General features: G+C 54.9%; 1 protein-coding gene across 1 annotated transcript in view; it reads right to left on the bottom strand.

Annotated features, from left to right (window-relative positions):
- Positions 1-26143, bottom strand: part of Naa15-16 (N-alpha-acetyltransferase 15/16) — a 99423-nt gene that overhangs the window by 22905 nt on the left and 50375 nt on the right. The window lies entirely within an intron of this gene.

The raw sequence follows: 26143 nt of genomic DNA, 5'->3' as shown, positions 1-26143 counted from the left end.
GGGGGGGGGGGGGGGGGGGTGTAGGCGAGAGCAGCGCGTGGGCTGACAGCGGTGCATCGCAGCAACAATGCTGCGGTCGCGCTTCAAGGCGGCGCCTGTGTGCACCACAAGCTCTGCACAAGCGCCCTTGCGGCGGCCGCCAGTCGAGGGCTACAATTAGGGAGGTGATGGTCGGAAACAACGGTAACCCGCTACGGAACTGACCGACCGAACGCCGAGAGGAACGGCGAGCGCGCGCTCGTGACAGGAGAGGGTGTGGAGAGGACGCGCTCGCGCATACCGCTACGCCAGGCCGGCTGCACCGGTGCTCCTTCGACGAGGTCGGCCGGCAGTCACGAAAGGTCACGCCGGGACTACCCCCTCTTACGAGAGTGCCCATCCTCCCACGCCACAGTTGTTCCGCTCAGACTGGCCCGCAGACCCCGTTCGCTATGCTCTTTCATATTCCTCACCACCCTCCTTCCCTTTCATGCCGACGGGAGGAAAGTACACGCACACACATACATACCAGTTCCCGCCGCGCAGTGCAGAGAACACGACTGAGTACACTACGAGCCTCCGGCGGAATCGGGCACCTCCCCCTCCTCTTCGCTCCCAGCGATAGGGCGCACCACGAGCTTCGGGCGAAGATCTCGGGGAAGAGAGTGAAAGCCCGCCGCGCACAATCTCTCTCATCGGAACGGGGCATCGTTGCGCAACGCCCGGCGTCGCAGAATCATTCATTCCGCGCGAAGCCTCCTCGCTCCCATCCGAAGATGAAGAGAAAAGAGGGAAAGGGCGAGCGCGAGAAAAAGACACGGCGAGAGACAAACGCACTCGGCGGCGCGAGCAAGCGCGCACTCCCGCGTGATCGATGGAGACCGATGAACGTCGCGCCCAGTCAACACCGCGTGTCGGTCGATGGTCGGGCACGCGCGACTGGGGCGCGTGCGAAAGCGCTCACGGCTCCGGAGGGACTGTGCATGAGGACGGAAGGGGGGAGGGAGGGGGGGGGGGGGGGGGCATGACGCCAAGCACTTGCAAAGGAGAGGTGGAACAAAGTGCGGAAAAAAAAAACACGATATGCAGTGAGAAAACTGCGCAATTATATTCCGGCCTTATAGCCTGTCACCTCTAGGAAGGCAATTACGATGCGGGGTCCTGGACCCTAGAGCCTAGCGAAAGACAGCTTCGAAAACTACGCCTAAATAAAGCATCCTACCACGCTGCCAGCGAGCCCTTTTTCGACGCGCTCGAGAGGAGCTCTTCACAAGAACCGCGTGTAATAAGCGTGACCAGGAGTGAGTTTTCGGGACTGAGTCAAGGTCGTTATACACGCTTCACAGTGAAAAGGATAACGCACAAACGGATGCATCAAAACGGCACATATCGAAGCCAAGATCGAGTTGCACTTCAGCGCGAACGTGCAGACTTCAATCCACGGCCTTGCGCATTTTTAAATATCGCCAGAGCGTCGACTGTGCGGTTCTGCGTGCGCAATGACACCCTGTGAATACCGCGAACTTGCGCGGAGTTTTCGCGTGACCAGCCCATTCGAGCAACCGGCAACAGCACTAACACCCGAACCTCTCAGCAGAGAACACACACTCTAAACACGAATACACCTATCAGAGAGTAAAAAAATGAGTACGCTGTCCTTAAACGCACTTCCTTTTTATAAAAGGGTGTGCGCTAAAAGACAACTTTACTCCCTTTTTACTCCTCTCTGTTCAGAGTGCACAGTGAATGTCAAAACGGGGCACTACCTACGCCATTGCAAAGCTAAAGAGAAAGCATGGCATAACGAGTAAAGAAAAAAAAATTAATGCAGGAAAACAGTGGCATCGGTCAGGAGAAGAAAGAAAGAAAGAAAGAAAGAAAGAAAGAAAGAAAGAAAGAAAGAAAGAAAGAAAGAAAGGAGGACAGACGGAAAATCCCGAGTTACACTGGATAGGATTTGCTATTTCTTCGACAAACGCTGAAACCAGACACACGGTGACGCCACGACATGGGACTACGTGACTTCGACCAACGCGGATTTTTTTTAAGGCGAAAGCCTTTAATGTCTCATCGTTGTAAGCAGCAGTTGTCGACAGAAATGTCACGCTTTTCAATTGGTCGAAACGGTCGTGACGTCACAGTGCGCGAATTTCAAACGGGGTCATTTGTAATTTGGCTAGTAACCATGCAACCAATTGAAGGGATCGTATAGTGATGCTCCAAGAAAGTGGGACTGAGCTTAGTTAATTGCTTAACTACCCAATTTGCCTAATTAACTTTTCTAGTGAGGCCATATAAATAAATAAAACAAGTAGGAAATTAGTCGACCTCGGGAATCGAACCCCAGTCTTCGGCGTGCGAGACGAGCATGCTATCCACTCCGCCATGCCAGCTCGATGGTTTGGAATGAACAAAGGCGCGTCTAGTGAATACGGTGTCTTCGCTCACTCTCATCCTCCTCCCTTCTCTTCCGGCGAGGTTTAGGTGTCCACCGAGATATGAGAGACAGATACATTTCCTTTCCTCAAAAACCAATTTACTGACGAGCGAGGCGTAGAACCGAATGGGCGATGGCGTTCTATGGACTCCCTGGCAGCGTTGCAAGACGCTGTCGCGTTCCACTCTTAGAGGCGAAGCTTAACATCGTAACCACACATCAGTGACCGCGCTTTAGGTCAAAAAAGTGCCCCCCCCCCCCCCCCCCCTTGAATTTTGACGGGTGTCCACCGACATATGTGAGACAGTTACTGCGTGACATTCTTTCCTCAAATACAATTTTCATTTTCTTCATTACGGGCCCTGTTTGTCTTCTTTCACTCCCACTTCCTCCCTTCCTCTACGGTGCGGTTCAGGTGTCCACCGAGATGGCACAGAATTACTGCGCCATTTCCTTTCCTCACAAAGCGTTGCGTTCAAAGGGCAAGGCATCGCGCCGAACGGGTGGTGGTGTTCCGTTGACTCCCTGGCAGCGCTACAGCACGCTGTCGCGTTCCACTCGGAAAGGCGAAGCTTAAGCGTCATTAATAAGCAGTTAATTAGTATTCAGGCATTAATCAGTAATTAACAATTAATTAGTGATTTGTCATCACTTAGTAATTGGTACTCAATTACATGTGACGCCACCAGGGCCACAGAGGCAGCCAAAGTGGTTCGGAAAACGCTTTCGCCTCTACTCACTTTAGACAGTCAAAGTGCCCCCTGAATTTTTCGGAGTATTCAGGGAGTAACGCGCGTATACGGAGCGCCATCCGGCTCCGTTCCCAGATGCTCCGGGTTCTCAATCAGCATTGCGCTGCAGCAATCGAATGAATCGGATTTTCACGCCACGGGCTGGTACAACACTAAGTGCGTCCTGAGATAAGCGGCCCGTATACTTGGAACGCATTAGCCCGCGCATACACAAAAGACCGCAAATGAGGGAATGAGTTCCGATTGAATAACAAGCAGGGGACTCGCTTGATCACAAATTCCGCCCGCGGCATCAGAGAGAGACACACACACACACAAAAGAAAAAGCGCCAGGGAAGGGAGACGGCAACAGTGTGTGTAGCGCATCAGATCGCCGACAGCGCATGGCGGTCACGTATCAGCTCCAGAATCTCCCTTGTACGACTGCCCGGCGCACCGCGGAGATCACAAGACACGCTGTGTGATTCATGGCCTACCCGTGTATAAGGGCGTCCATATGACGCAATGCTTTGTGCGACCTGCGCGCGCATGAGTCAGTTTTAGCGGAACGTTTATACCGCGCGCTTCACATAGCGGCTGAACGGACCCTAACGCAGTAGGCCTGAACGCGGGCGCTCGAAAAACGTAGTGCCCGTGATGCTTTTCTGACCGTTTATCGTCGTTTCACTGAGCAGAAAAGTGGGAGTTTTAAGAGGCTACGTTTGCGGTTTTATTAAAACAGCTTGTAAAGAGGTTTGTGTACTTTTTCTGAGGAATTGAGGCCTAAGCAAACGAAGTTTTCACAGATTTCAACCAATGCCTTGTACATACATGACGAACTAGAATCAGTAGAAGAGAACAACGCAAAGACGGGGCGGGACGCAAAAAGAGAACAGTAATACACGCGTTGTGCGCACTTATAGTGGGATTCTACAGGGCAAATCCAATTTTCGAAACAGCTTTCAGCTCCGAGCGATTACCCGTCCATCCACCGGCGCTCTTACCACGGCGAAACCTCCTTGCCCTCTCTGAAACTACAACCTCGACGACTACAAGCGCGGTGGAAAGCCGCATAATCCGAACGACGCGTAACTGGCGCAGGAACGTGCCGCTTCCACAAAGGAGCGCCGAGAAGGCACGAGAAACGAAGCGCGCGACTGGCCCACAACAGTGCCGAGAAAAACCGAAGGGTTTAGGAAGCCGACAACACAGAGCCGCGCACAATATGCAACGCGGAGCAGCCCGAGCGCGCGCTTTTTCTAAAGCCAAGCGGGAGAAAAAAAAAAAAATAGGAAGGTGAGAATGGAAGAAGAGCGCGCGCGGCAGAGGAATAAGCAGAGCACTCCCAGTGAACGCTTTTCAGGCGCCGGGGTTATCCGGCCAGCAACGCTCTAAGACAAAGTGCACGAACCCCAGAGCGCAGTGTGCGGAGAAGGGGAAAAAAAATGAATCCAGAAGGAACGGAACGTGCAGAACCGGACGGAGGGGACGCGGATTTTGCTCCAAGGGGCGCGCAGAAGCACGAACGTGCAATTCATCCCCGAGACAGCAGCAGCAGCGAATAAAACATCTCGCGGCCCGCAACAATCGCCGCCGCTTCTTCCGAGCCGTGCGCGGCGGGTCAGCCGAGACTACTCGTTTTTGCTCGCACGCTGCCACCAGGGAAGGTGGACGGCGTAGGACGAGTGACAGCTCCAACAGTCGGAGGACAAAAGATAAAAGAAAAAGCGGAGCGGGTCCGCACTGAGGGCGCAGCAGGAGAGCACGGGGCAGTCGAGGGGCGGCTTCACCTCGCGAACCCCGGAGGAGAGAGAGCAGGAGCCAAGGACGACGACTGCCGGGAGCCTAAGTGCCGCCCCTCTTCGCAAGGCGCCACTTAGCAGCAGGAGGCTCCTCGTCCGGCGACGCAGTCCGCACCGGCCCTTTTTCCACGCCGGCCGTCACTGATTTACTTCCCGCCACTGTCGAGGGAAGGCGGCGGCGGCCGGCGTTCGAACCTTGCGCAACGCGGCGCCGACAATCTGGAAATGCGCGAGGCCAGATCGAAGACTGGCTCGAGTCTGCCGCGCGCACCGGTTTGCGGCGCGCTGCGTCCAGCGATGCCGTCCATCAGTGGACGGGCGACAGGGTGGTCTCAAACGTTCCGGAAGCGGTTCCAGATTCCCTGCTGCGTTATTAAAGCACTACCCCCCCCCCCCCCCCAACCACTCCCTCCCTACTATCATCATCAACGAAGAGAACTCGACGCGTACGCACACTCAGCGACTAAGCCATGGAGAAGTCACGAGGTGGGCGCGAAAGACTTTCGAGCAAATAATGTTAGGCAAATAAACGCCGCGAGCTCAGGCAGGCGCGCCTCAAAATCATTCGGTCATTGTTCTCGAAGCCACCGCTTTGTCGCATGGCGACTATCAACGGAACACCCCGAGTGCTTATCTCAGCCCAGGCATCCCGTCGGGACAGTCGAAGGCGCGAAGAGCCCGGATTCCGGGCCCGTTCCTCTCAACGGCACAGGTCCGATGGCGGCAAGAAGACTACCGATAAGGGGGGACACGTCGTCCACGCACTCCGCGCCGAAGGTCGCCCAGCGCCGCAGTAAACGTCCGTGCACCGCGCAGAGCCGGACCCCAATTAGCGAGCGCAGCGACACGGTGCTGCTGCTTCCCCGTCCGGCGCTACTGCGTCCGTCACGCGCGACGACACGCTCGCTTACGCCGTCGTGAGCCGGACCCGCCGCTGGCTCACGACGGCCTCTCTCTCCCTCCTGCGACGTGGCGAGCAGTGCGTGGCCAATGCGCCCCCGGCGGTGCTGAAGTTCCCAACCTTGCCCCGGCAGCTGAACGTCGCCACGCCTGATGACATCGTGAAGAAACAGCGCACTCCGCGGTAATTCGAAACGGTGGGGGAATCTGCGTCAAGGCCTCGCCAGACTCTGGTTTTTAACCCGAGATGTGGTAGCCGGTCACCCAGACGGAGCTACAAGAATACACAGTTCTTGATTTGCATTATTGGCCAGCGCCTCCCAGTGAGATGGGCAGCACGTTTCATGTCATTAACGAGGCTAACGAATGAAAGGGCAACTGCGATGGTTGTTCAGATTCGCGCAGATTAAATTATCGTAGGTGCCCCTCTCCACCCTTACAATTTCAGCCCTGTTCGGCAGCCTAGTGGCGCTTTACACTTCTGTACAAATCAATTTCGATGTCAGTCACTTTCATGCCACCACTTTCAGGCGACTTCGACAGGCAATACTACGTGTATGACGGCATATGCATTAGTGACACACTGGTACGTGTTCTCCGCATGCTGAGAGTAATTTTTATGCTTTTATCCGAGCACTGATGACAGTTCATGAACGGAGCTATCGTTGTTTTCAGTCTTCATGTTTGACAATCAACGGACGTACAATTTTTTCAACCGTCCTTAAGGGGTATAACGTCCAAAAGTTACTCAGACTTTGAGGGGCTCAGTGGTGGAGTGCTCCGAGATAATTTCGATCACCAGCGGTTCTTAACGTGAACTGACATCACACAGTACGCGGGCCCCTAGCATTTCTCTTCCATCGATATGCAGCCGCCGCGGCCGGAATACAACCCGCGTCTGTCTTTCGGGTCAGCAGCCGAGCACTAAAACCACCGAACCACCTTGGTGGCTTCCAACCGTTCTTACGACAGATTCGCCGCGCCACAGACATTCACGAAGCGCTTCCTCCGCCGTACATTTTGCTGTTTTAAAGCTGTTTCACGCGGTATACCTGAAATGCAGTTTGTAGTAGAGAAAAATGGACGCTAAAATGCGATCAGCTAGAAATGGCTAGAAACCTGCGAACACTGCCCCTCATTAACGGTGCACGCATCTCCTGACGGAGGTTCCCAGTAGCACGCACTATAACCGGACAAACACATCACAGCGCGTGTCGGAACGACCATGCATATGCAAAGAAAACGAGGAGGAGAGAGGGGGAGTGACGAACGGGCACACGCGGCGCACGACGGGCCTCTTTTTCTGGCCGCGCGCCACTAAGAGGCGCTGATGCAATCCGGAGTTCCTCTTCTTCCACACGAACCGCGGCCCCGATTACCACCGGACGAGGCAACGGGAAGGCACCCAGAACTCTCCCGAGATTCCTGGCCACTCGAGGCGGCACGCACAGGACCTAGCGCGCGCGACTTTTGCTCGAATACAACGCCCGTGCGAACGCCTTCTTCCACGCATCTGGTTCGGCATTGCGCACGAGTCGAGGCGCGCACAACCAGACCGGCGGAAAGGGCAGGGGGAAGAGAGAGAGAGAGCACGACCCGCGGCGAGCACCCCGGAAGAAGCAGCACCACATCCCCATCACTTTCTTACTTTCTCTTCGAGCACGCAGAGTTCAGACACGAACGGGTCACACGAGGCGCGAGCGGTGCGTTAATCACGCCACCACCACCACAGCATCGCCGGGCTTCGGCCATCGGCTATTACCGGCGCACAGCGGTGGTGGCGACGGCGGAACCGGGAACGAGAGAACCAGCGCGCTACGCCGAGATCTTAAAAGGGCACCAGCTTCTGCGCGGGCTAGGAAAATACGGGCGCGCTTAGGGGAACGAAATAAAAGCTGACTGCCAGCGTGACATCACGATCGAGTGAGCGAAGCGCTCGCACCCCGACGTAACATGATAGGCGTTGGCTGCCGCCAAACGGGGCGGGCCTACACGGAACACCGCAGACGAAATCCGAAACATGCGAGGGGCGTTCACGCGCGCACGAGGCGAGCGTCCGAGCAAGCTCACATTAACGTTCACATAAAGCCGAGATTAGAAAGCGCGCCCTCAAAGGCTGACGTCCAACGCCCGGACCCATTGTTCCGCGTTTGGCCAAGCAAGCCGTCGTGTGCGCAGATTAGTGACGGTGGACAAACATAGAGGCGCTAATTTGATCGCTGTGAGTGCAAAAGGCAGGTGGAGGAAGTTTAGTGCGTAGGCAAGCGTGAAAGAAACCGGCCGGTAGTTGTCCCGTGTCTTAACTCCAGGTCAACGGCCAGGCATACCTTACGGCCAAACCGAGAGGTAGCACGTCCTTCGCACTATCGACCCCGCTGTGAGACAGATCGAATTTCGCCAAAACCGAGGCGACACCGGCGGCACAAGAAATTTGCTGCCCTCGCCTCTACTCTCCCATTTCCGACTAATGACCCAGGGGAAGCAACGAGTGCCAACGCGGCCCGAGTAGCCAGATCGCTTCTAAGCCCTTCTAGCTGCAGCGAGCGTCCTTACACAACAAAAGCAGAGCCAGTGGCAGACGAACAGCGCAGTATGGAACGAAAGCAAGAGACAGTTCATCAGCACGCACACAAGATTACGTCTAAGTGTGAGTTAGGAAGCGTAACGTTTCCTCGCTTTCTAGCCTTCTCGGATGCAGAAGTAATCTTTCGCTCTGCTGAGCGAAACAGTCGCGCTTCAAACCGACGGTATACTCGTTCATCAGCACCTGCTAACTTCCACCACGCCGGTCATCTCACCACTAAGGTCGCGGTGCGAATGCTTACGCCTAGCCTGTGCAATCCAAGCGCAATCTGCGCTAACGCGACAGGGTAGCAGTCTCCTAAAAAAAAAGTTACGAAAATGAGGTAAGACGACTCTCCTGGACCACTAACTACAACTCGCAACTCTGTTCACCGCCGCCTCAGCCCGCTAAATGTACGACGGCCCTCGCCTCAACGGAGAACAACTGTCTCGGTCGAGTAGCATTCTTAAAAAGAAAGTAATAATAATAATAATTGAGATGAGCTTCCGGCCGTCAATCTTGTCCCCGCAAAAACTACGTTTCTGCGCGGGTCAATGGACCGCGCCCCCACGCAATAAAGACGCGCGCTTTCGCTTCCCGAGCGACGACCGAAGCGTTCGCAGTACAACCGATAATGCCAACCTTGCCTCGAGAACGGCTGTCGAACGCCGCCGCCGTATGTCAAAAATCCGACATCCTCTCGGCGGCCGCGAGCAACTAACCAAAGAAGCGCCGCTAAGACCGCCCCATCAACAAGAAAACGGCACGCCTTTCGGTTAAGACACGGAAAAAACAAAACAACAAAGCAAAGCGCCTTCCCCGGGAAAGGGCGCACGAGCATCGTTTCGGGGTCTACCCGGAAACGCTTGGTTTTCGCACGCCCGCTCCGCACAGCCTCGCTTTCTCTTCCCTCCGCGGACGACGGGTTATGAAACCTCATTTACTCGTTACTCTTGTTTATTCTTCCTATCTTCCCCCCACCCCTCACACACACGCGCGCTAGTCTGGTCAGGCCGTGCACACGCGGTCTGGCAATCAGCATTCATTTGCACGCGCCGTGCAAGACTAGCGGCGGCCGCCGTAATAGGGGGCGGCGGGCAGCCGCGTTCGCGCCATGAGTGGGGGGGGGGGGGGGGAGTCTTTCCCTTTCTCTCGGCGTCCGCCTAACGAAGAGCCCGCGCATCCCACCTCGAGCCGCTTTCCTGGTGCCCTTCTCTCAAACTTCCCGCGACGCATGGCGTAAGAGACGACCCCACGGGGAAGAAGAAACGAATCGCATCCTCAAAGAAGCGCGCGGGATAACGGAAGCGGGTTGCGCAAGCGTGAAATGATTTGAATGGGCCCTCTTCGAAGGAGTGCCGAGCCGGTCTCCCAGCCAGCTGAATATACCCGCTCGGTGTAATGACGGAGAGGTTTAGCGCAGCGAAGCGGCACTATTATAGTCGGATACGAATCGAGAACAAAGCGGCAAACGCCTCTCAAAGAAGGCCCTCCAGCCGATGGCGTCGACTGATTCTCATGACGTCACGGTTGATACCCTTGGACCTGCAGTTATACTGGCACAAGAAACGGGATTAACCACGGTTGAATCGGATTAACCGCGGCGTCATGAAAATCGGTCAACACCATTGGCTAAAGCCTAAAGGGCTTCCTTTGAAGGACATCTGCGGCTTCGTTCTTGAGTCGTAGCCGGTTTTACTGTGGACGCCTACCGGGTCAGCTAGGTGAGCGCCACACACGCGAAAATGCAGGCACGCGCCCCTATTTGACCACACGGGGAAACGGACCAGCAACGGCAATATGTTTCCGTACGATTGTCCAGCTGAGGTAAAACTCTCATGATGACGTCGGTTTGTCCAGCAGAGAAGCATCAGGATGAAATAGTGTACTCCTGAAGAGAGCTGGCAAACATCTCGGCGAAGTCTCCGAATGCGTGAAGCCATCGGCCTCGAGAGAGAATTCTATACTCCTCGATATTTTATTTCTTTCTGGCAGGACCAGTCTGCCAATTCTGGTTGGAGCTTGAAGTGACCTAAAATGAGGCTGAAAAGGACCACTTTCTATTTGGATTACACCGCACGGCTTCTTTGGCAGCCAACTTACACAGGTGCCCTGAAGCAGCTTTATGCCCAACTTCTGCGCCGTGTAAAAAAAAGAAAAAAAAAAAACACGCGTTAACCCCACTAGCCAGTCTGTACTCAAACATGACTGAGTTTTCAGAAGTACTGCCCCGGGCGAAAAGAGGCGAACCCCCATCGCACTACCGAAGTGTTAGTAATTGGCGGATTTTCTCCTAGACTATACTAAACCATCCACCTGGTCAAGAAATACCCCGCCTTTTCCTTTTCTCAGACCAATCGAAACAAAGATACACACACCGACGAGCTTATATCAACACCATACGATGCATTTGGTTGCGCGCCCGTTACTAACTGCACCACAATGCGAAAACCTCGGCGCGTTCGGGCCACACCCGAGGCGGAGTGACGTCAGAACCGCGCCGTGACGAGGGACGAGCACCAGCAGGCTGCCGGGTACAGACTAGCACGTACAGTCTTCGTCAAAAGTAACCAGGCTGCATGGATTGCTTATCAGTTGTTTAGTAAAGCTATTATGGCAGCCCTAAAGCTCTAAATCTCTGTATGGTAAGGAGAGCCCCTGCCCTCACCTTCAATGAAGTTTTTGATCTTTAAAGAAGACGTGAGGGGGTCTACTATGTGAATGAGAAGCAAACCATGCAGCCTGGTTACTTTTGACAAAGACTGTACGGGCCACCTTCGAGGTCCCACACCGCCGCCCGGCTCTCCATCGAAGAGAGCACAGCGGAAGCCGTCGTTCATCTCCATCAACGGACGGCATAGTAAGCGCCATCCACGCATGCCCGCGTCATACGGTGCAGCACGCCGCAGCCGGGCAGGTTAAACGCCCTCGCGCCCCACGACGCAGCGGTATAATGAAGGAGCCTCGATGGCCGAGCCCAAAAGCACACATACCTACTCCAGTGTCCCCACGGGCACTGAACGACGAACGCAAAAGTAGGACCCCCCCCATCTCTCTTGCCGTCTTGCCGCCACCGATGGAGACCCGCGCTACCGGCTGCCCCGAAAGGACGACGACGCGGCACCCACGAGGGGAATTCCGTCACCGCTGTCGTCCATTAACGGGACGAAGAGGGGCGAAAGCTACGAAAAATGAAAACCAACAGCGAAACCAGAGACGCGGAGAACGTGACGGGCGTCCTTTCAATGGAGGGAACGCCGTCACCCCCGTTACCGCATCGGCGTCCTCGGACAACGACACCAATGATGCGACGGGTCGCGCGGCTCTCTCTGTAAGGGAGGGGGGGGGGGGGGTGCAAGTTACGCGGGGGAAGAGGAGGGACGCAGGCATCGGCTGCGCAACCACCACCGGCAGAAAGGAACGAAACGGAGGCCCCGGAATATGCGACTCCGGGGCAGAGACCTCCTTCGACACTTCTGTTCCTTCCTCCGTCCCTCCTCTACGCCGCTTCTTCCCTATCGCACCATATAATGCACCGAAGCCTCCGCTTCAGGGCGACCAACGACGCGGAAACGCAAACACCGGCGACGAACGCGCGCGCAGTGTGCAGCCTGTGGGAATCGAAACGCACGCTAGTTCGCATCGAAGGAGTTACGCGGGATCGATTAACCGCGCATTTTATGAACGGAGACACTTTCCGGGATATGAATTTTCAACGCCCGGTGGCGGCGGTCTTGCCGCAAGCACGCCAGACTCGCGAAGACTGACGCGGCAGGCACACCTCCAAACCCCACAGCACGATCCCGGGGCTTGCTCAACCCTCGGTCATTCGAAGGCTGGAGCAAGGAATCGAGGGTGCCCTGAGAAAACTGAACAACGCCGCAGTGAAGACAATGGTCGAACCTCTTGGCCTAACCTGCGCCTCACTATTGTAGTGAAGGAGGTATGGGGGGGGGGGGGGGGGGGGGGTTTCAATTTAACCCTCATCAAAGCGCAACGCAGCGGCACGCAAAAGGCCACGGCGCTTTTCCGTCCGCATGGCTCGTTCAGTTACGGCTGACCGCGGAGGCTACCGAGCAGAAATGGCAACCCCACAGGCGGCGCGGGGTGAAAGGCCACGCCGATGACACAAGATGCGCGTCACGCGTGGGAAAAATTCCACAGAGGCGCCCGCGCGGCATTTCGCGAAGCACGAAAGATAAAAGGGAAGAAGGAGGCACGTATGAATTCCGTCATCTAAAGTGGGCCGTAGCATGAAGCGTTCTATCGCTGTGGTTTCCGCACCCTCTGCAAATTAAGTGCAGCCGGTAACTGAATGACACACCACCTGCGTTCTGCGAAATGATTAAAAAAAAGTATTACGAACTCTTCTTTGCCAGTGGAGGTGCAGAGCAAGCCGGAGAGCTCCATTACAGATCAACTTCGGTCCCCTGGGGGTCTCCGAAACGTCCACCCAAATCCTAATACCTACCTAAGTGCGTTTCGGCACGGCCTGAAGCAAACCCGCGAACCACATGCACCGAACCGCCGCTGCGGCCATTTTGACACAAGATGCTAATTTAGCAAGTTGTCACACGCGCCAAGCCGTGGGAAACGGCCTCGTCATTCGTCAGGGTGCGGTAGTAAGGGGCACTTGCGCCGACGCATACGGGCGACAGCTAAATGCACCTCACGCACAATAACGAAGAAGGAAGGGAGTGTGCGACGGCTGGAAAAGACAGCGGTAACGAAACCGCCGCCTTATAGTTGGCTCGCCGCAGAAGGCTGATCGCCATTGCATTGCTGTCGCTACCGTTACTACACCGAGCCGGAGATGGGCCGACACGATGTGAAAAAGGTAGCTTGTACACGATAACCAACACAGGCCCCCACCCCCTCTTCTCCGAAAAAACTACCCCGCGCGAGAAGTCACATGGCGCGAAAAGTTGCTGAGCGAAACACTTGGGTGTAGGGTTAGGGCCGTGGCGCGTCATTTTTTTTTCAACTCGGGAGATGGACGCACCTCTCCATGCATTATTCATTCTGCTCGCAGTATACAGCTTGCTCGGGCGGCAATGACCCGAAAAGAGATCTTATCGCATCGAATAACGCAACACTGTTCCAGGAACTGCTCGGTCCAGAGACGCATCAACGGGGGAATAACCGACCAAGGAAGTCAGTGCTGGTAACAAAGACGCATATATATAAACAGTACCCCGAGGTTTGACGATAAAACACTGTGTTCGCTGCCGTCCAAGACACGTTGCTTAATAATGAGATACCAAACTAACAGCGCCACAAATGCGATGTTATCGTACATCACCCGGACTAACCCAACAGCACCAGACGCACATGCGGCACGGCATCGGCCAACAATAATGACTTTCGAGACCGCAGCGGACTGCAGGTGGTGACTACTTGGCCTAGCAACTTTTTCTCCTTTCCACTGCGGTTATGCACAGGCGGTAAGTAAAAAAATGGGCGATAGTTCAAACACAAAAAGAAACGGGCCCAACGCCGTCCTAGCCGGGCACCGCTCCACAATGGAAGTCGTGAAACCGCGGTGGGCGGCTACGTTCAATACAGAGCGGCCACAACCATGCCGAGAGAAAACGAGCGCGTCAAGTGGTAGCTAGGCGCCACACGTTGGTTTACTTGAGTTACCGTGCTAGCGGATCATGTCAGTAGGAAACGAGACGAGGAGGACCCTTCGTGAGAACACGCGCGAAAAAAAAAAAAAAAAAGGAAGCGGTCAGGCTCATGCGTCGTGTGGTGTTGAACACCGGGCGCTGGTCGCGCGTACAGGCAGTCACGCTCAAATCGGTAATAAGGCGCCCGCGTCATTACCGCTCTAGTTTATAAACTACCCTTATAAAAATGGTCTATAGACAGGCAGTCCATAGACTTCTTAGACTGTTGCCTTTCTACATATATTTCTTTCCGTATATTCATAGACTATGGACTATCTACAGATAAAAGTCTACTAAAGGTGCATGGAAATAAATCTAGATTACCTATAGACCGTCTATAGCATTTGTATTGCCTATATACTGTTCCCTAGGATTTGTCTATAGAGAGTCTATAGAGTTTATAGACAGAAGTCTATGGAAAGTGCGTTTATTTTTCCTTTTCAGGACCTAAACGTATGCAGGCCCCTTGTTACCCTTACAAAAGACTTTTGTAAGGGTAACAAGGGGCTGCCTACATTTAGGTCCTGAAAAAGAAAAAGAGACCCGTACTAAGTTGTAAACGCGGAAAGTTTACCAAAACAAAAAAAAAATGGGACAGTACGTGATACGCACTCGAATAGGTCCCGCCAGTTTTCTACGAGGGCTACACCAAGACACGGTTGTCAGGGCATGTGCCGGCACCATGCGTAGTATCCTCGCCAACGGTAAATGGGGCGTCCAGTATAGGGTGTACATAGACCACAACACACAGGGAGAGTGCCAACAACCAACGCTTTGATGCCGCTTTAGACAAAACACCCATTTCCACTTGGTTCATGGGACAGCGGTTACGAAAGATAACAGAGGGGTTTGAAGTTCTCGAGTTCACGATCATTTTAAAGTAAAAAGAAAAAGAAAGAAACGTGCCACCCGCTGAACGCGTGGTATAGTGAGCTTTTAAAAGTAATCACCAAAACAACGCGATAAAAAAAATGGCTAAGGCTTAGCTCCGGTTAAGCCTAGTCAGATGCGAAGCATACTGATGGCTAGGCTTGGTAATACGTGGCTTTCCTTGGTTGACGTTCATCCCGCTCTTCATCGGTCTCTGTGGCACGCTGAAGCTTTCGCTTCTCGTTCAAATCAGCCCTGCTTCTAGGCGGCATCCCAACACCTGGCCGCCTCGTAAGTGCCCGGAGAGCGAGGCAAGCTCAGCTTTATACCGCTGCTGTAGCGTCACGTGGTCAGCTGCAGCGCCTCTGATGTGGAGCCTCCACCGCCGCGGCCGACCGCGCGAGCCGGCAGCCCATCTCTCCTCTGCTGTGACGTCATGTTGTCACGTGGTCAGCCGCCGCGCCTTTATGTGGAGCCTCCACCGCCGCGGCCGACCGCGCGAGCCGGCAGCCCATCTCTCCTCTGCTGTGACGTCATGTTGTCACGTGGTGTCACGTGGTCACGCTAAAGGTCAATGGTAGCTCCACCGCCGCGCTCGACGGGCTGTAGTGTAGCTCTAGTAATATGCTTCGCATAAAAGAAACGAAAAGACATTCATCCGAGTTATTTAACGCAACTACATTGAGCAGGAAGGCAACGCATCGCACGCAGCTCTCCGAGACAAAAGGACGAGGCACGAGGAAAAAGCACCTCCTCGCGGGGAACGTCGCCGCGCGATGAGCTCGCAACGCAGAGCTGCGGCCGATGTCTCCACGCCCCCACGGAGGCTACACGACATTTCACCCCCTTTTCTTGCTCTTCTCGGCGCAGTGTACGTCATTGTCTACGGCGCTGTCGGTGGCCCACGGGGCGCTGGGGGAGGACACACGCAACCGAACAATCGCGCGCAGTCGGACACCGGAAATCTCCCGCGCGCAGCAACAGAGAGGCATGCCCAGTCGCCCACAATAAAACCCCACAAGCCCACCAGCGCAGACACAGCGACGGCCACAGTGCTTCGGAGACGCCACACGTCGTGTCCAAACAGAGGAGAGGGCGCATCGACGGGCTATATCTAGACGTCCAATAGAGTTCAACCCAGGTTTACTTTTTTTTTCTTGTTTTCTTGCTCCCTCGCCAATCGCTAACGGTGCTCTTCTTTACTCTCTCAACAGCGCGCGAAGAAAAAACCCATCTCAGCCGTCGGCGCTGAATGGGCCTCGGAAGTCCTCCCGCTGAACGACCGAAATGCGTGCGCGCTCCTAACGGCTTTTGTCGAGCGGAAAGTTCAAACAGCGGGCACCGTGGCTTATCGAATGGAAAGAGGGCCACCGTGGCGGGACCGGAGGCCGGTCTTTATGTAACGCCGTTATTCCCGGGCCAATCCTTTTAGGGCGTAACGCGCAGCTCGATCGTCGGCCCTAGGGACGAACACCGTCGCGGCGGTGGTGCGCACACAAGGAACCGGAACCACGCCCATTGTGTCTCGCGACTTCCGCGCGCGCGCGACGGCCCATGTCCGGACTAGAGACGAGACAGGCGAACATCGGCCCTGTTCCCAGGGCCTGGGATCGAGTGCCCCGCGCAATGAGCCCGACGCGAGTTCCCAGCGAACCCATGGACCCCCCTCCGGCGTACACAAACGATTGAACGGAAGTAAGTGCATCGGACCATCAGGTTGGGATTGAAAGGTCGCTGTCCGCATTAACTGCCCGCCCCCTCCAACCAAACACAGCCTCGATTACTCGATAACCATCTCTAAACTTGCCGGAGTATCTATCAACACGCAGTAATAAAAGAATATATTGGTAGAAGTTAACGCCTCCCGTATTTTTGAACCATGCCGGCCAAGAAAGGAAAATAAGATACAGCCGGGGCTGGAAGGTGTGTCTTCTGTCTCATATCACTGGGCACGCTGCAACTACACGTGACCGCGTCCCGCGGACAACTACGATACGCCAAGAGCGATTTCCAAGCGACTACAGAGACAGAGAACTGCAGACAGCGTACACGACACAAACGCTCGCAAGACGACTTTTTTCTTCACCCACACATTTCCGGACTAAAAACGTCGCAGAATCCTGCAACAATGAGGGCATGAAAAATGACGATTTCGCACGCGCACGCCTTCGCTCCTCCGCGAAGGCTAAAAAAAGAGCCATTGAAAGTATCACCAACCGAAGTGAGCGCCAGCTTTTTTCCGATTCTCGCGCGGGGCAGCCCTTTCGAGACGCTTTCCGGGCTCGACGCCGACGGCTCACGACGGAGGGCGGGTGCGCGTCAAAACGCATGGAGAATAAAATCCCCCCACTTCCTCGGCGGACAAACAACGAACACCCGCCAGTTCCCGCCACACACACACACAAAAAAGCACAATCAACGACGCCCAAGGAACGTGGAGAGTGTTCACAGCAGGACGTCCCATTCAGGAATACACTACTACTACACCATCACTGCGACCGCGATACCACGGGCCTGTCACAAAGGGGGAAGACGGACGTCCAAGTCCGGCCACGGCCCACTCGCAGAAAAGCAGGCACGCGATCGCGCATCGGCGCGGGAGACAAAGGCAAGGACGACGAGTCGACGACGACGTCGGGGAGACGCGGGGCGCGCCAGCAAAACCGCCGCCGCTCCCTCGCTACACAACGGGGCATACGTGCACGCGGCAGGGAAGAACACAGTTTCGCCGGCATTCCGCGCTCGGATTCCGGTCGAAGAAAACCGAGCTCAGGAGGAGAACACGCCCGGCGCAACAACATTCCGGGCCCGGCGGCAGGGGCGTCCACCGGCTTTCGTTTGCTCGGCGCGGGGAACGAAGACATGAAGGCCTTGCGGGGCCCTCCATTTGGCTTTTCTGCGGTTCGCGACCATCAATCCCTTACAGGGCCTCTTCGTTGTCTTCTTTGTCCTTCCGCAGGAAAAAGTGCCATCCCGGTCGCCTATTTCCGCTCGACGAAGGGGCTGCGCGACAAAGGGACTCGCCATCACGCAACGAGATACGGAGCCTCACCACGAAACGGACGCCCGCGCATGCGCACAAGATCAACCAGGCGACAGAAGACGACACGAGGCCGACTTTCGTCACGCGGTCGTGACGACGCATGCGCACAACGAGACACGGCGCGCCCTCCACCGACACAGTTTGGTTCACCCCAAAAGGGACTGCGCAAAGAGACGTGGGACAGAAAAAGGGTACAGAGTTCGCCGTGTGAGTTCTCCGTTCGTCCCACTTCCCTTCAGCACCTGTTTCTTTCAGAATGAAGCGAAACCACGTCGCCCAGTTCTCCATCTCATTCCACTGATGGCTACACCCGGGGCAAACGAGCGGCCCCAGGAGAAACTACAGCAAAGCGCACAAGCCACTAGGCAGCGTCAACCGCTGGGGTACTGAACTCGCGGAGCGTAGTATATAATTAATATAAGACCTCAATCGCACGGCATCGCCGCTACAAGTATTCGAAGGACTGTACAAAACAACGCGCATCGCAAACCACGAAGAACAAAAGGTAGTTCAATGTCGTGCACAAGCCGAAACCACTGCAGCTCGAGCACGAAAGGGCATACAACAGACGGAACTAAACCAAGAGAGTCAGCATCCAAAAACCCACGCAGACCGTAGTACCCTTGCTTGGCCGGTCCGCTAACCAAAGATAACAAGAGGAGTCGCTGCTGCTTTCACATTTTATGGCACATCTGGATGCGCCGAACTTCCGCGTCCCGGAGGTCAAAGCGATGGCCACCCAGTCGGTCACCACCGAGAAACGTAAATACAAACCAAGCGTCCAAGACTCTGCAACACCTGCCAAACTGAGAACCGCCAGTCCAATACTACCCGTGCAGTGTCCGCGGTGCCGCTACGCCATTTCTGTTATAGCACCCCGCGCTGGGCGTAAACTCGGACGCCACGGTGTCGTGGCGATTCGCGTTACGGGACGCGCGAGTCATCAAACCGACTGGCGATCACCAACGTGCAAACAGGCCGGTTCCACGTCGCACGGAGAACGACAGGCACTTCCGCGGTAGCACCCAGCAGCTCGAGACGACTGGCTCCGAAGAAAAAAGACACGACGCAGCGCCTCACAAGACGCGCCTTGAATCGCGGTGGACAGCGAGCCTCTTCACGCGGCCACTGCAGGCACGAGACGGCCACGGGCCGCTGTTAGTCCCGCAGACTTCTGGCGCGCAGGTAAGACACGCTGCTGCTTCGCCGTGATTATGCGTAGCGACGGAGTCCAAGCAAGGCGTGCTCGAGATTACAGGCCCCAACGGTTCATCGCGGTACGCCCAGCGCGCGCCCACTCGCAGAACAAGTGCCACCTCCCTGTCACCGAGGCGCACAGAGCAAAACGGCAGCGATGCCGCCTCGCAAACAAAGACCTCGTGCGGCTAGTCCCCCTATACTATCACCGCGTCCGAAAAGCAGAAGCACACACACCTCAGACACCCGACCAGACGCGCAATCGCGTTCGGCCGTCCGTACACACGCCCGAGACGGTCGTGATTATGGGGTCGCGCGCGTGATGTGGCAGCGACTGGGATGCCAGGCGCCTGGGGCCGGCAGAGACAGGCGCCATGGGTCGCGCGGGAAACGGTGTTACGCAACCGGCGCATTAGCCTTATCGTAACAGAGGGCACTACCGACGCCGCCTTCGAGCGATAGTCAAATAGGACACCTATAAGAGGGTAACCGCACGAGGTCGCTGCACGCGCCGGTGAGGGGTAAATGGGAGACGCCGCTAGGCTGAGGTATGGACTCGTTGTACCTAAGGTGCGTCAGTGCTCAGCTACGCCATTCGGGGTTTAGCCGCACCATTTGGAGTCACAAAAGGTCGCATTCTCAGCTTCCAGGACCGATTAAATCATATTATCCAAGGCGAACAAATTACAATCGACGACGGAAAAAGAATGCCCTGCGGTCGTTTGGACGATTAAAAAGTTGAGACCCTACTTGTACAGACGCCGGTTATGGGTGGTCGGTCCCATTTCGGCTAATCACAATCTCAGAGATTCTGCATGGTGACTTGCGCGCTGGCTCATGCTGGAGTTCGAAGCCGCAATACCTTACAAGTCAGGTCGGAGGCACAGCGACGCCGACTGCCTGTCCAGAGCTCCCTTGGTGTCGGCGTCTACAGACACAAAAGACGACAATGAAGACGCCTTTCTAGATGTACTGAGTACAGTGTAGATATGCCAGCGCGGCAAACACTAGACTCTGAGCTCCAAGCAGTCATCGCTCATTTGGAAGGTGGAGATGATCGACAGTTCCGCGGCTCTTCGTACGCGTACGACCCCCATCTTCCGACGCAGCGTTCCTTACAAGAAATTCGTGGCGAGTCCGAAGACATGGCCCTCTTTATACGCTCACTGACCTACGCGAGGAAATTACGGAAGCCTCTCATATGAGATGACCCAATTCCGGGTCGATCGAGGTTCAGCAGGCAGCACCAAGTCGACTTAGCACACATGACAATATCATACAGCCAGGAACGTAACTCTTGCCTCACGTAGCAGTTTAGAAACTTCATGCCCATACCATGGATACACGCAATCTTTGTGAAAGAAAACAGGAACATCGAAAACGCCGCTACATGAACATCGAAGCATTAGCTCTGAAGAACTAAGTAAGAGTTCGTTGCAATGCCGCCGGCAACAGCTTTGACCACTGTGGGTGGACAGTACGGCGCTTGTCACGACCGACTTCGCGATTTCACCGCTTGCAGTCATCGACCTAAATGAGTCTACCAAAAGCAATCCGACATTTCTGCAATCTGTTGCCATTCGGAGAGCATTACACATTTATTCGATTGGTGTGACCAAGGACTGGCGCATTTTTATTCACATTGCACTGAGCGAATTTTGTTTGGACACTTACGAACAAAATCGTGTAGCAGCTTAACTTTCAATTTTCCTCTGCTGGGTGTAGCTGGTGCTCGCCAATACCGGTTGAGAAATAAAGCTGCCGTTCGGGCAGCTTTTTTCCTTCGCACCTTCCCGCATGCTTTGAAATATGAATAACATGATATATCTTTCTACCGGCGACCAATTCGTCCAGTTCCACTTACAGCGCCGACGCACGAACGACCGTTTTAACGAGCCTTCGGCCCAAGGCGACAGATATCGCAATAGGTGTTAATAGGGGGCTCCGAAACTGGTATCGACCGTGATGCCCACAAAAAAAAAAAAATGAAAAGCATTCCCGTGTTTCGCTGTCATCAAAGCTCTACCACTGCTGCCAGAACCTTGCCGAGCCCGTTTTCTGCGTCAGCTATTACTAATGGCGTATTCCAAACGGCAATCCGGAGCAGCCCTCCGAATCTGCGAAGCAGCAATACATCCGCCACGGTCCAATCAGAACTCAAGATCTGAATCCAGATCGCCCACTGAAACACGCTCTTCGGTTCCGCGAAGCAAGAAAGCTTGCTCGGTCGCCGATTGGATCCTATACGCCATAAGCAACAATGAGTACCTGAATTGAGACGACCCAAGCCTAAAAAGAAAAACGATCGGCACATCATCCTATCGTCACCTCTTCCGATTTCTGGCTGCTTCTCAGCTCTTCGTCTTAAGAAGCCTATTCGTTCAAACGAAATAGCTGGCCGCTAGAAATCCACGCAGACCACAGGCCGTCGTCGATACAGTGGCCAGGTCCCACCAAGAGTACCGAGCGCGTCATCGCAGCCCCCGCTTTGGGCGCTGACAGCAACCTCTTTCCCTCTCTCATTCTCTCCCCCGTCCCACTCCCTCCCGTGACAGGGCAGGCGATCGGGGCCGCAACCGGAGCCGCCGACCGCAAAGACAAGGGGGCGGGAGGCGAGAACAAAGGCACCGCGCTTCTTCCCCGCGGTGGAAAAACAAACATCCGCGTCGCACCTTACGCGCACACACGCACGCACACAAACAGGGGCGCCCACGGCAAACGGTGCTGCGGGCGCCGCGCCGCTCCGACAAAGACCGGGCCGAACGGTAGGCCACAGGCCGAGATCGATGCGGCTCTGCCAAAGGGGGACGGCGCTGCCGCAGCTCACCGGAACGACGCCCGAGCGTGATCCAGGAAGCGCGCGCGAGTGTACGCTACTACCGCCGAGGAGCAATGATGCGCGCAGTCGTCATCGCGCGCGCTCGCTTTTACTTTCTTTTTTCCTTTCTCCCTTCCACACGCGAGCTCACGAGAGAGCTTCCTCCGAGTGCTGCTGTCCTCCTCGCCCTCTGTTCCTCTCGGAGCGGAGACAAAAGCCATTGCCGCTGGCGCGGCCGACAAGGGACGAGGCTCTTTTGCACGCGCGCGCACACACACACACACACACACACACACACACACACACACACACACACACACACACACACACACACACCGGAGAAAGTCACGCTGGCAGCGGCCCCGCCGTGAGAAACGAATCGCCCCGACATGACGCGGAGCGCAGTGCACGGATCGGAAAAACGAAAAACCAATAAAATGGCGCTTAGCCGCTGCCACTACGGAGTTCCTGGGGGTATCTGAATTCGATAGACACTGGGTGAGAGGGAGGGAGGGGGGGTGGCTGGCAGCACAGCCAGTGTGACGCGTAACGGGTCCAGCGCAATGCGTGAGCCACGAGAGAGGAATGTAACACATCACCGGAGAAGATGAACTGGACGAAGCAACAGGGACCGCAGGCGTGACGAAAAAAAAAAAAAAAAAGCCACACGAATTTCATAGAACATCGGTGCTCCAACACGGCGCCTCGGCACTGTCGTTAGCCACTGCACCGGCAGTCAGAGGTCTACAGAACGTGAATCAGGCAAAGCAATGTAATTTATTCGACGATGAGTTTTAATAGCGCGCGAGGGCAGCGTTTGCCAAAGAACGCCATGTCGAAAGGTGTTCTCTTGTCTACGCGAGGCGGGGTCAAGATGAAATACCAATTCTCGAAGAATTTCCAGAACCATAGACGGCTGCCGAGCACCAGATCAGGGGAAACCTTCTAGGAAATGGTTTTGAACCTCCTGGCGCGCTGAGCACGTTCGCACCGTTAATGCACCTATGCACCCTTCAAAGATGCACAGGTGCAAGGGTGTTGCAGCTCCTTCGGGTGCAAGGGTGTGTAACGATGTACGGGTGCTCTTTGACTTTTTGAACAACTTTGCAGCGTTCAAATGTGAGCTATTCGAGCTTTCCATTAAGTGACAGCTGCAGTCTTGATACGTGCAGCTATGACTGCGATCTGCGCCCCCATAATGTGATAATTAACTGAATTATTTAAGCTGAAGTGCTAAGCATTACCGACCTCAAATGGGGGCTCGCTGAAATGGTTTATGTATAGGAACTTGCAGAGAGTATGCACGTCATGGGCAAGTAAGTATTTCGTGCAGCAGTAGAGTCTTCTTCTGTGTTGACCTCTGCCACCTCAATAGCGCTGTACGGCTCATGCCAGGGGACGCTTATGCCTGTTTATGTTTCTCAGGCAAAAATCGGGGCACATGCTAGCATTGTGTTACTGTGCGAGTGGGTTTGCTGAAGGGTTGTCTCCTTTAGCTAGTTTTGTTTTTAATACATTCACGAAAATCACGCCGCGAATTTCATGCCGAGATCATAAATGTGACTCCACACCAAACAGGTTCAGACAGGCCGTTAAAGAGACATTTAGATATCATAAGTATAGTTAGCAATGCCGTGATTCGAGTGCAATGTTAGAGAGGTCGTCGGCAGCTTTTCATGGGGAATGTTTAGCTTCCCTCCAAGAGCACACGCGAAAAATAAAAACGCTGACCAGCGCCTTTCAAAGTAACCAAAACCTACGAAACTATAGAGCAGTCGGGCAACTATAAAGATCACAACTTTACTGTACCGATGTGCCAACTATACTGTGCACCCCTTTGAGAGGACACAAGGCTGCGAGTTATAAACACAGAAATGCACCCTCAAGGGTGCTTTTTTTTTTTTTTACAGTGATATAGGCCACCGCTATGGTACAAATGTAACTTGTTAGCCTCCAGTGCGTGCAGCTGAAGATTAAATGGCGTACAGCGTCCGTCGGTCTCTCAGAATTTCACAGGACAGACCTATTCCAGGCTCCATGAAAGTAAATGTTTTCGGTAATACTATTCCCCATAAACATTTGAGTCAGGGTGTGCACACTCGGACGACGCCCTCCTCTTCAACTGAAGCGGCGAAATTTGGCAAACGCGCAGGTACCGTTCGTGACGCCGGCACGCAAGACTTCCGCCCTTCCTCGCCACGCGAACGGAACATGCCCAAAACCCCCCTGGGGGGAGGGGTGGGCGTCCGTGATTCCGCACGCTTTCGGGCCGCGCGGGCGACCTCCACCGCGCGACAAGCGCTTCTTCCCACGATCCCCCCGCGGCAGGGCCGGCTCATTACCATCGTCCAAAAAGGATCCGCCGGAGATCCCTGCTCAGACCTTCCACCGCCACACGCATGCGAGCTCCTCGCGCGCAAGAGAGGCATTCGCCCAGTCACGACCAAAAGAGCGCTCGGCTCGCGACCTCCTCCGCTTCCGGTAAAAGGAGGGAAGATGCCTCCCTCCGGCGCCAAAACAACGGGCGCGCGCACGACATGTGACGAGCGCGCGCTGCCACGCGTAATTGCCGGGAACGAGGAAGGAAACAAGCGGCAAGAAGACGCGCGAGGCAATGCTATTCGCATCACGCGCTGCCAGGCTATGCAAAGTCAGCAAGGTCGAAGAGCAGCGGGCGCCGCCGCATCCGATTCCCTGCCACTATCCACTCGCCCCTAAAGAAAAAAAGTAACGGACGAAAACGCACGAGAAAGCTGGCCGGAGCGTTCAAATGCGGAAACAGTAGGCGAGAGGCCCTAAACAAAACGAAGCACTGAGCGACGGTCGCCCTACGTGCACGGGACACGATGCCCGATGAAAGAGCAATGCGATGCAATTAAATGAAACTATAATGTACACGTTATTATTTAATATACATCCCCGCTAGTTACACAAATGTGTTCGCTATGTCCTCAGAAGCGAACGCAAAAGAGCCTTGAGAATATCCGAAAAAATTAAGGATGTCTTAAATCATCATTTAGCACCTCGGGGCACTCGCGGCTATCTGAAGGAAATAACAATTACGTCAGCCTTACGTGTCTGAGGGGCTCCAGCATCCCAGCAATATCGACTGTAAAATGAACACGGTTCGTCCGTTTTTCTTGCCCCATTATCGATTCTAGGCGATGACAACTCGATAGCTCTCGAGGTCGCCTTCGTTAACATTAACTTCGATGCCCATTATTCACTAGCCCGAGTGAAGCGGGTGTCCATGCACCCACCGATAACCGATTCCTCTGGGAAACACGACAAAAACAGCCCTGACCTCACGCTCAGCGTCAGGACACGCGCATGCCACTAAGTGAGCGCGAAACAAAGAACCATGCGAACAGCGCATGCGCACTCCGCCACTCGAAGACAGCTCGGATGTGACGCGCCGCAGTAAAAAACTGGCTGTGGCCAAGACAGGCGCATCTCAGATGAAAGCCGCACGGGTCGGACCCAAGAGAGGCGACCTCGCCCCGCGCTAATTAGCCTCGGAAGAGAGGAACGAGGCGACACACAAGCGGAATGCGCGCTGAGAACCGGAGTGGCGGCGGTTGTTAGCGAGCGATTCCGAAGAAAAGATGAGCGGCGAAACGAGCACGAAAGATTACATTCACGAGCGGCCAAGGGGCCCAGTCACGAAGAACGAGAGATAATACGAAGACCGCAAACAACGGCCGAGCGCCAACATTTGCAGAACGAGACGAGACAAAGAGAAAGAAAGGCCGCGCTCTCCCCATAGCGGGCGCCCAATTAATGCCGCGCCACTGCTACGGGAACAGCGTGAAGCGAAACAATAAAAAAAAAGACAAGAGACCAGCTCTCGATAATCGCATAATGGCAAAAGCCGCGGAGCCACCGGCTAGCCGCAGCGTTGAAACAGAGAGAGAGACAGCGACTTAGTAGCGGCAGCCAACGACTCGAATAAAAATGACGAGCTGAAGATATGATGAGGCGGAGGAAGGGGGAGAATACGCACACACATTGTTGGCGCACGCACGGATGGACGCGACGGACGCGCGCGGCACGGAGAAAGCGCTCGCTCCATCCGCGAAAAAGAAAAGGAGGTGGAAGGGGAGTGGGGGGAGAGAAAGGGAACAAATAACGGTG

Source organism: Amblyomma mixtum, chromosome 1 (genome assembly GCF_055824585.1).
Source record: "Amblyomma mixtum isolate Tamu chromosome 1, ASM5582458v1, whole genome shotgun sequence".
In the NCBI taxonomy this organism is placed as follows: domain Eukaryota; kingdom Metazoa; phylum Arthropoda; class Arachnida; order Ixodida; family Ixodidae; genus Amblyomma; species Amblyomma mixtum.
Note: the sequence above shows the minus strand (reverse complement) of the source record. Positions and strands in the feature narration are given on the sequence as shown.